Source organism: Salvelinus sp. IW2-2015, unplaced genomic scaffold (assembly GCF_002910315.2).
Source record: "Salvelinus sp. IW2-2015 unplaced genomic scaffold, ASM291031v2 Un_scaffold2106, whole genome shotgun sequence".
NCBI classification, from domain to species: Eukaryota; Metazoa; Chordata; class Actinopteri; order Salmoniformes; family Salmonidae; genus Salvelinus; species Salvelinus sp. IW2-2015.
Window position 1 is genome coordinate 47703 of NW_019943444.1, and position 12070 is coordinate 59772.

The following is a 12070-nucleotide window of genomic DNA, read 5'->3' on the forward strand; positions in this document are numbered from 1 at the left end:
TCCTAGTTTTGGCCTTTCTAGGGAGTTTTTCCTAGCCACCGTGCTCTACACTGCATTAACTAGCTGTTTGGGGTTTTTAGGCTGGTGTCTGTACAGCACTCGAGATATTAGCTGATGTACGAAAGGGCTATAAAATAAAATTGATTGATTGATTGTATATATGAAATCAATATAGCAGCATTTGTCCTGTTTTCTCTCTGTTTCAGTTGACCATGGATAAGTTCCAGCTAAAGGGGAGAGGTTTGGAGGGCCAGACTCAAGGTTTAGAGGGGCTTCAGCAGAAGATGCAGAGGAGGGTTAGAGAGCAGCTTCGGAGGGTTCAAAAGTCCAGGTGACAGGCTCTTCAGAGTGTGGAGGCACAGGACACTGGGCTATGAACTGCAAGGGCAGAGGTGAGAGGTCACAGGACACTGGGCTATGAACTGCAAGGGCAGAGGTGAGAGGTCACAGGACACTGGGCTATGAACTGCAGGGCAGAGGTGAGAGTCACAGACACTGGCGTATGAACTGCAAGCAGAGGTGAGAGGTCACAGGACACTGGGCTATGAACTGCACGGGCAGAGGTGAGAGGTCACAGGACACTGGGCTATGAACTGCAAGGGCAGAGGTGAGAGGTCAGGACACTGGGCTATGAACTGCAAYGGCAGAGGTGAGAGGTCACAGGACATACATCACACGGTCGTGTGACGACTGAAGAATGCTGTAACAACTCACTATAAGCCGTGGTAACAAAATTAGCTTGTTTAGATGATTGGTTCCTCAGAAACTAGTCTCATTTACCACGTCATGCATATCTTTACTAAGTTGATATATAAAATACTGTGCGACCCGGTTTTCTTTGATGCACCTGAGGTCTGTTGGTCAGGTGCAACATTACAGAACATTCKGATAGAAATGTATTTTGTTCAACAGATCTGATTCTCTGTCCTATACAATAGTAATTTCAGCTCTCTACATTACATTTCTGTCTGCAACATTTTGTAAGTTTCTCCCTATTGAATACATCCCTGTACCCTGTGAATGTTATATATTGACTGTTATATAACCCCTATTTAACCTTTTGTGTGCCCCTCCTGTTTCCAGTTGCAGCTCCAGTAGACAGTGCTGCTGCTGATGAGGCGTCTGCGGTTGAGGAGGGGCCCTCTGAGCTGCCAACCTTGGAGGAGGTTGCRCGGGCAACAGGAACTCTGCGTTCCCAGCCTCTGGGTATGTCATTGTCACCCTGTCTGGTGATGAGATTTACTTTAGTGAAAATGTTGAGGCAGATTCTCTTTCAATCTCAATCAAAATATTCCCAATGTACATACCAAATGGCACCCTATTCACTATATTGTGCACTACTTTTGACCTTATTCCTATTAGCCCTGCTCAAAAGTAGGGCTCTGTGAAGGGGATAGGGTGCTATTTGGGACACGCATACTTTGAAGCATTACAATAAGCTAAATAGACACTAACTTTGTAGAAATGTGACTGATTAGAATCCTCCTCATAAATCAAATCAAATCAAATTTTATTAGTCACATACACATGGTTAGCAGATGTTAATGCAAGTGTAGCGAAATGCTTGTGCTTCTAGTTCCGACAATGCAGTAATAACCAACAAGTAATCTAACCTAACAATTCCACAACTACTACCTTATACACACACACAAGTGTAAAGGGATAAAGAATATGTACATAAAGATATATGAATGAGTGGTGGTACAGAACGGCATGGCAAGATGCAGTAGATGGTATAGAGTACGGTATATACATATGAGATGAGTACTGTAGGGTATGTAAACATTATATAAAGTGGCATAGTTTAAAGTGGCTAGTGGTACATGTATTACATAAGATGGCAAGATGCAGTAGATGATATAGAGTACAGTATGACGAGGGTAATGTAGGGTATGTAAACATATATTAAGTGCATTGTTTAAAGTGGCTAGTGGTACATTTTTACATAATTTCCATCAATTCCCATTTTTAAAGTGGCTGGAGTTGAGTCAGTATGTTGGCAGCGGCCGCTAAATGTTAGTGGTGGCTGTTTAGCAGTCTGATGGCCTTGAGATAGAAACTGTTTTCAGTCTCCTCGTCCCTGCTTTGAGCACCTGTACTGACCTCGCCTTCTGGATGATAGCGGGGTGAACAGGCAGTGGCTTGGGTGGTTGTTGTCCTTGATGATCTTTATGGCCTTCCTGTGACATCGGGTGGTGTAGGTGTCCGGAGGCAGGTAGTTTGCCCCCGGTGGTGCGTTCTGCAGACCTCACTACCCTCTGGAGAGCCTTACGGTTGGGCGGAGCAGTTGCCCTACCAGGCGGTGATACACCCGACAGGATGCTCTCGATTGTGCATCTGTAGAAGTTTGTGAGTGCTTTTGGTGACAAGCCGAATTTCTTCAGCCTCCTGAGGTTGAAGAGGCGTGCTGCGCCTTCTTCACAACGCTGTCTGTGTGTGGACCAATTCAATTTGTCCGTGATGTGTACACCGAGGAACTTAAAACTTTCCACCTTCTCCACTACTGACCCGTCGATGTGGATAGGTGCTCCCCTCTGCTGTTTCCTGAAGTCCACAATCATCTCCTTTGTTTTGTTGACGTTGAGTGTGAGGTTATTTTCCTGACACCACACTCCGAGGGCCCTCACCTCCTCCCTGTAGGCCGTCTCGTCGTTGTTGGTAATCAAGCCTACCACTGTAGTGTCATCCGCAAACTTGATGATTGAGTTGGAGGCGTGCATGGCCACGCAGTCGTGGGTGAACGGAGGTAACAGGAGAGGGCTCAGAACGCACCCTTTGGGGCCCCAGTGTTGAGGATCAGCGGGGTGGAGATGTTGTTACCTACCCTCACCACCTGGGGGCGGCCCGTCAGGAAGTCCAGGACCCAGTTGCACAGGGCGGGGTCGAGACCCAGGTCTCGAGCTTGATGACGAGTTTGGAGGGTACTATGGGTTTAAATGCTGAGCTGTAATCGATGAACAGCATTCTCACATGGGTATTCCTCTTGTCCAGATGGGTTAGGGCAGTGGCAGTGTGGTTGCGATTGCGTCGTCTGTGGACCTATTGGGTCGGTAAGCAAATTGGAGTGGGTCTAGGGGTGCCGGTAGGGTGGAGGTGATATGGTCCTTGACTAGTCTCTCAAAGCACTTCATGATGACGGAAGTGATGGCTACGGGGCGGTAGTCGTTTAGCTCAGTTACCTTAGCTTTCTTGGGAACAGGAACAATGGTGGCCCTCTTGAAGCATGTGGGAACAGCAGACTGGGATAAGGATTGATTGAATATGTCCGTAAACACACCAGCCAGCTGGTCTGCGCATGCTCTGAGGACGCGGCTGGGAATGCCGTCTGGGCCTGCAGCCTTGCGAGGCACGTTTAAATGTTTTACTCACCTCGGCTGCAGTGAAGAGAAGCCCGCAGGTTTTGGTAGGGGGCCGTGTCAGTGGCACTGTATTGTCCTCAAAGCGGGCAAAAAAGTTGTTTAGCCTGTCTGGGAGCAAGACATCCTGGTCCGCGACGGGGCTGGTTTTCTTTTTGTAACCGTGATTGACTGTATAACCCTGCCACATACCTCTTGTGTCTGAGCTGTTGAATTGCGACTCGATTTTGTCTCTGTACTGGGACTTAGCCTGTTTGATTGCCTGCGGAGAGAATAGCTACACTGTTTGTATTCGGTCATGCTTCCGGTCACTTGCCCTGGTTAAAAGCAGTGGTTCGTGCTTTCAGTTTCACGCGAATGCTGCCGTCCATCCACGGTTTCTGGTTTGGGAATGTTTTAATCGTTGCTGTGGGTACGACATCGTCAATGCACTTCCTAATGAACTCGCCTCACCGAATCATACACTCAGTAACTTTGTAGAAATGTGACTGATTAGAATCCTCCCATACACTCAGTAACTTTGTAGAAATGTGACTGATTCGAACCTCCTCATACACTCAGTAACTTTGTAGAAATGTGACTGATTAGAATCCTCCTCATACACTCAGTAACTTTGTAGAAATGTGACTGATTAGAATCCTCCTCATACACTCAGTAACTTTGTAGAAATGTGACTGATTAGAATCTCCTCATACACTCAGTAACTTTGTAGAAATGTGACTGATTAGAATCCTCCTCATACACTCAGTAACTTTGTTGATCCAGTTGATCCAGTTTATTGATAAGGGAGGTTCTAACAGTGTATCTGTCAGCTGTGAGTATTTCACACAAGTCTAACTCCCTTCAGTAGCCCAGAACATCTGTTTCACTAGTAGAAACAACAAATAAATAGAAACAATATAAAAACAACACACACTTTGGGTTACAATGGTCTGGTCCTGTGCCTGTGATGTTAAAAGCAGTATTTTATGGTGAATCCCTCGGGCCCTGGCACAGTGTCTACCCAGCACAACAGAGTGGAAACCACCCGTCTTTCCACTCTCTGTAATACATCTCCACTCTCCACATGTCTGAACGCAGGCCCCAGACATCCCAACTGGAGATAAAACCACAACTCCAAACTCAAGCGGCTATTTAGTTTAGCTGGATACAGTCTGTACTGTAAGGGATCGGAGCCCGCAAGATGTGTCTAGCATGGACTTAAGGGGGAAAAATGTCACTGGTAAGACCAATCACGGAGGGTCCCCACGGAACGCTCAACACTCATTTTCATAGCACGCTATGTGTTCCAAATGGCACCCTGTTCCCTATATAGTGCACTACTTTTGACCAGGGCCCATAGGGAAACCCATAGAGTTCTGGTCAAAAGTAGTGCACTATGTAGGGAATAGGGTGCCATTTTTTTAAGCACATAGAGTGAAATGCAGCCCCACACACAGACGATGTCCAGCAAACGTCGGAGTGATTGTGCAGGCAGAAACAGAGGCCCCTCTAAACCAAGACGGAACAGGCAGACCTACGGTTTAAAACTAGATGAGCATAACAGCTCCTCCACTGTCTGGCAAAGCAATGATGTCATGCTACTAAACTAACCTGCATGCCAAAAGGTCAAAGAGCTCATGCTTGCCCCCCTGCAATTCTCTCACTCCGGTTACTTCCTCCCAGTTCCCTGCCCATAACAACAACTGATTTAGGCTCAGTTTCTCCCGACTCCAATACAAACCTCAGTCATAACAAACTCGACACCAAAGCTGACCCCTAGACCAGTGGTGGAATTAGGTCATTACAGCTCTGTACGTGAGGTCCCTATGTTGATGGATACGTCCCAAATGACACCCTATTCTCTCTATAGTACACCCTATTACCTGTATAGTACACTTTATTCTCTTTATAGTACACCCTATACTGTATAGTAACCTTATTCCTTTATAGTCACACCCTATTACCTGTATAGTACACTTTATTCTCTTTATAGTACACCCTATTCTCTTTATAGTAACACCCTATACTACCTGTATAGTACACTTTATTCTCTTTATAGTACACCTTTCTCTTTATAGTACACCCTATTACCTGTATAGTACACTTTATTCCTTTATAGTATCCCTATTCTCTTTAAGTACACCCTATTACCTTATAGTACACTTTATTCCCTTTATAGTATACCCTATTCTCTTTATAGTACACCTAGTTCTTCTTTATAGTACACCTATCCTGTATAGTACACCCTATTCTCTTTATAGTACTCTTTATAGTACACCTATTTTCTCTTTATAGTACTCTTTATAGTACACCCTATTATCTTTATAGTACACTTTATTCCCTTTATAGTGCACCTATTCTCTTTATAGTACACTTTATTCTCTTTATAGTACACTTTTCTCTTTATAGTACACCTATTACCTGTATAGTACACTTTATTCCCTTTATAGTACCCCTATTCTCTTTATAGTACACCCTATTCCCTTTATGTACACCTATTACCTGTAATAGTACACCTATTCTCTTATAGTATCTTATAGTACACCCTATCTCTTTATAGTACTCTTTATAGTACACCCTATATCCCTTTATAGTACACTTATTCCCTTTATAGTGCATCCTATCTCTCTTTATAGTACACTTTATTCTCTTTAATACTTTCCCGCGTGAATCCATAGCTATCGGCAAGGAAGGTGGATAGTGTTACTTATACAGATTTAGCACGGAAGTCTAGGTATTTCAGATTGATAAGCTATGTCAAATGCGTCTGCTATGTCCTTGCGCATAATGTATGTTCTTCTCATCTAGGGGGGTGGGTGTATCTGACTGTGAAGAGTAAAGCGCTCACTGACAGGAAAGGATCGCTATTGCTGTACATGGGGCGGCAAGTAGCCGTAGGCTGGATTTAAGAAGCATTGGGCCGTATGAAAGGTCACTGAGTTTGTAACCGCCCAAGCCAACTAGGTGTCCCGAAGCACTTACCTAAATTGCTCCTGTAAGTCGTCTGGATAAGAGGTTAGCTAATGGTGTAAAATGTACTGTAGCTGGGTTTGTCAGTGATTGAACATCAATGATTTTTGGACAGCTCTGAATCTGATTGTGGAGAGCAGCAGCTGTCACGATGGGGTGCATATACACAACCAACACACACACAACACGCACACACACACAATCATAACACACCAAAGGGCAAAACATCACAGATGAACTAGCGAAGTTGGCACCAACAATGTATCTTCCTATATTTGTTCTCTCTCCACTACCATCCATTCCCTCTCTCCTACAGATGTGTATAGAAGAAGAAAAAAATTATCGCTGAGATCGGCTCCCTAGGCAACACCATCTACCAGAATGCTCATTAAACGAACAGGTTACACTTTTTTTTGTGTGTGTGAACTCAGCCTCTGAGAATGTATTTAATTATATTGTTTGGTTTTTCTTTTTTCTCTCTTCTGTTTTTAACTTTTTATAAAAGGCTCCAGAATACACAAACAAACCACAAAAGAGAAAGTAGACAAATAAGTGGAGTATAGAAAAAAAGAGCCCAGTGTCAGAAGAGCCGTAACTGTTTCAGATGAGAATCGGATAAGCGTGTGGCTTACGAATTGCTGGAATATGTGCTATGACGAATAAAGTGTATCAAGTTTAGCCTTTAGGATCATGATGAAGGTATAAGATTATCATGGCCAGGGGGAACCATGTCCAAGCACTTTACTCTGATAGGACCTTTATGAGCAAACTCACTTGTAATATAACTAGCCACTCATAGGGGTTTTTAAAGTACACACTCGCGGAGTGAACAGAGCTTGTACTGCGAAATGTTTTTTGTTGTATTGGCATTTCCTCTGAAGTTTTTTCCATTTTGTGGGAGCTTGGTTGGTGATAATAGTGTGTGGCGGAGATGCGGGGGTGGGTACTATGCAGATAGAAAAGCCGTAAACCAAAGGCAGGGTTGTCCTCCTTCATCATGGATAGGAGGTTAGGGGTCAAGTCCTTATCTAAATAGCACAAAACGTCCGGAGGTATGCTGGCTACCTTACAATACAACATATACAGTCTTCGTATAACTAAACAGTCAGTTGGTTGAGGGAATCACACATGTCCATTAAACGTACATATTCTCGCTAACTAACCAAGGCTTTTCTCTTCATTAAAAACTGGTACACCTACCCTAATTCATCCAATTCTATGTCAATATTTAACGTGGTTACTAAACCTATAAAGGGAAATCGACCCCTATTATTAGCCTTTAATAGGTACAGTTACTAGACGAAAATTTCTAAAGTGAGCCTGTAATATGTGAGGATATAAAATCTCCCAAGATTGTGGAGCTAATTTTGTTTGGGTTCTGGGCGGGTCCGTAATACAAAAAATCCATAGTGTTATAGATACAACACTCAGATGAACGAAGCTTTATTTCCTCATTTATACACAAGTGACACAGACCACCTATTCTTCGCGTGGTATTTATTACTGTAACAAAAGACAGAAAGTGTATCTATACCAAGACAGTAAATTTACCAGGTGTAAACATATACACACAGATAGTATTTTGGGTAATCTGTGGTGGTGGGAGAATGCATTTACTCTATGAATGCAAACTATGTTACAAAAAGGGATAAAGAAGGTGTAGCATAAAATAGTAATAAGGAGTGTACTATAATACTATTAATTTTTTCATAAGATGTACTATTATTAAGAGTATAAAAAGTACACACCACTGGAGGTGTACTTTATCTATTCCTCTTTATAAGTACAAAAGAGTCAACCTCTATATTAACCGATGTATCAAGTACAAAAAGAAGAAATATACTTATTGTATGTCCCGCGTGTAACTTATATAGTCAGATGAGTAATCCTATTCTCTTTAATAGTACAACACCCCTCAGTACTATTTACCTGTATAGTGTAACACTTTTATTCCGTTTAATGTATACCCTAATTCTTTAAGTACAGAAAAACAACGAGGTTGTACTATAAGAGAATAAGGAGTGACTAATTATAAGTAGAAGAGAATAGGCCCGTAGTGTACTTCATTACTTATAGTGTGAGCAGAATACAAAGTGTACTATAAACAACAGGTAATAAGGGATCGATACTATAACTTGTCCATACAAGAGAAAGTGGTCACTATATTATAACCGAGAATAAAGTGGTACTATAACTGTAAATAAGAAGAATAGGACTGCACACATCACATCACACGCACGCCCGTAGAATATTAAGTGTAAATATAAAAAGGATAATAACAGCGAAAGTTCAATAATAAATAAAAGAAAGAAAAAAAACAAGTACTCAATACTACAAAAAAAAGAGAAGAGCAGAAGATAAAACATGCAAACATAAATAACCGAACACCCTATTCTCTTTATAATAGTACTCTTTTATAGTATACATAAAATCCTATTCTCTCTATTATTAGTTAAGGGGGTGGATAAGCTCTCTATAAGTGAGTTTCTTGCTTCTTATATCATAATATTAAGTAATACCCCCATAATATTTTATCTATCATAAAGAGAATAGGGTTGTACCTAATACCAGGTGCTATCAGGGTGTACTTCTCAGTATAAAGAGAATAGGGTGTACATTTAAATATCTGTACAACATAATACAGAGCACTATATGTAGTGTTTACCTCTTTATGTGCATCATCTCATACCTAATTCAGAACATACGTGTATGAAATAAGAGTGATGTGTACTATAAAACAAAAACAATGAAATAGAAATAAAACTTTATTCTCTTTATTAGTAAAGTCACTTTTAGTTTATATTTCTCTTCTCACTTTTATCAGGAGTAAATTTTATAGGTGTGTACTGTACACATACAACAAACAAAAAGAGAATGCGCGTATAATATAGCTAATACAAAAAAGAGGAAAATACTGAAGCTGTCTATTAATAAACAGCAACGGCTAACTAATACATGTATTAGTAACATTTAAGATGAGCGTGTAGCTCTATACTAGCAAAAAGAAGAATAAGGGTTGGTCTTATTAATTCCATTTACTATCAGTAATATACTATGTTACATATAAAAGAGGAATACAAAATGTGTTACAAATAAACCATACACTACTTAAACAGGTAATCTATCTCCTTTTATAAGGTACCTTAGGAACTCATTTTCTTTTAATATACATCAGGAGGTGTATAATACTAAAAAGAGCAATACAAGGGGTGTAACTTTATCCTAAGAGAAAGTTATAAGCTCTTTAATACAGTGATGTCAAATCATTAGTTAACTTAGTAACGTATATAAAAAAAAAAAAAAACAACAAAAACAACAAAGGCATGTAATTCAAATCGACAAGAAAACTCACCGGCCGTTATTGTCCGCTTTGATAGTACAAGAGTGGCGGCGAGTTTGTTAAATACGCCAGTCCTAACCTAACTTTAATCCAGCTATTTAAATTCATCATTCTTTCCTTTCTCCCTCTTCTCTTTTTAGTCTATATTTTTATTTATTTCTTTTATTTTTATTTAATATATTTTAAGACCTCTTTTTTCTTTTTTTTTTCTCTTATTTATTTTTATAATTTTAATTTCTTTTAACCCTCTTTTATTATTTTTAAAATATTTTTATTTTTTATCATTGTTGTAGTGTAGAAATAGCATATAATGTGAAATAAAATAATTAATAGCAAATATGATATAAAGGAATGTTTTGATGAATACTTATCCTCGTCAGTATAGTTAAGACGTCTGAAGATTTATATACACTTAATGTTAAACAGATGGCGTTTTTTGTTATGTTCATTTTTTTGGTCTCCTTCTAGTATCACAAAAAAAACTAACACCGAGGCATTTTATACATCCATTTATGAGGTACATGTGTAACTAATAAAGGGAGCCTCTATTCTTAGGCTGGTTATAGCTCTACTTTACTTTATTAGAAGTAACGAATAAAGTTGTATATACAGCGTAGATCCTGAGGAGTGTTATCTATATTAAAGTACTCTTTAGTAAGTAGAACTAGGTCCCCTTATTGTGGTACCGCTTATTAGTCAATCACCACCATATATTGGACCCTTGATACAGCGTAAGAGCTCGTCACTTGTACCTAATTAACTTCCCACCTACTGATCTTAAGGGGGGTCAAGGACTTCTGCGTATGTTCGTCAGCTTAGTTATGTTAGCACTGTAGATGCCTTTTTGATAGTAGAAGTCGGGATGATTCTGAGCTGCCTCTATATAATGTCCAGTCTCGTCTAGTATATGTTAGGCACCTGTATTAGGAACTGAGCTGTGAGGAATAAACTCGGAGTTGCACCGTTGTATATGTGCAAGGGCGACCTATAGCATGAAGCTCTCTTTTGAGACGTATGTTGGCCAAGCAGTGCTTAGTTTCGTTAAATCATGTACATTCATTGTCTCTTGTCCTCTAGTATCGTCGCGAGCGCATTGCTAGTTATGCTCGCATCAATTCTATCTTGCTTCCCTGTATATGTACCCCTATTCCCTGTATAGTGCACCTATTCTTTGTATGCTTACTGTTTTCACACCGGTAGGTTGCCGCTTCGTCATTGAGTTTTTATTATAATTTGGTTAGAGGGAGGTACATCAGGTATACTGGTGCACAATTTACTCGGCGACGTAATCTGTGCTCTTGTGACCATTGTTCGACTACATTGTTGTGTGGGCGCGCCTAGCCATGTGCTACTACACTGAGTGAGTGACATTGTAAAAAGATGGTGGAGAGCGACGATAGAAGTTTCCTACATAGTGCACTACTTTTGACCAGAACTCTATGGGTTTCCTATGGGCCCTGGTCAAAAGTAGTGCACTATATAGGGAACAGGGTGCCATTTGGAACACATAGCGTGCTATGAAAATGAGTGTTGAGCGTTCCGTGGGGACCCTCCGTGATTGGTCTTACCAGTGACATTTTTCCCCCTTAAGTCCATGCTAGACACATCTTGCGGGCTCCGATCCTTACAGTAAGACTGTATCCAGCTAAACTAAATAGCCGCTTGAGTTTGGAGTTGTGGTTTTATCTCCAGTTGGGATGTCTGGGGCCTGCGTTCAGACATGTGGAGAGTGGAGATGTATTACAGAGAGTGGAAGACGGGTGGTTTCCACTCTGTTGTGCTGGGTAGACACTGTGCCAGGGCCCGAGGGATTACACATAAAATACTGCTTTTAACATCACAGGCACAGGACCAGACCATTGTAACCCAAGTGTGTGTTGTTTTTATATTGTTTCTATTTATTTGTTGTTTCTACTAGTGAAACAGATGTTCTGGGCTACTGAAGGGAGTTAGACTTGTGTGAAATACTCACAGCTGACAGATACACTGTTAGAACCTCCCTTATCAATAAACTGGATCAACTGGATCAACAAAGTTCTGAGTGTATGAGGAGGATTCTAATCAGTCACATTTCTACAAGTTACTGAGTGTATGAGGAGATTCTAAATCAGTCACATTTCTACAAAGTTACTGAGTGTATGAGGAGGATTCTAATCAGTCACATTTCTACAAAGTTACTGAGTGTATGAGGAGGATTCTAATCAGTCACTTTCTACAAAGTTACTGAGTGTATGAGGAGGATTCTAATCAGTCACATTTCTACAAAGTTACTGAGTGTATGAGGAGGATTCTAATCAGTCACATTTCTACAAAGTTACTGAGTGTATGAGGAGGATTCGAATCAGTCACATTTCTCCAAAGTTACTGAGTGTATGGGGAGGATTCTAATCAGTCACATTTCTACAAAGTTCACGAGGTGGTA

The 12070-nt window shown here is 40.7% G+C and overlaps 1 pseudogene; it reads left to right on the forward strand.

Moving 5' to 3' along the window:
• The window catches only part of LOC112072959 (ATP-dependent DNA helicase Q4-like), a 44449-nt pseudogene that overhangs the window by 9530 nt on the left and 22849 nt on the right, over positions 1-12070 (forward strand).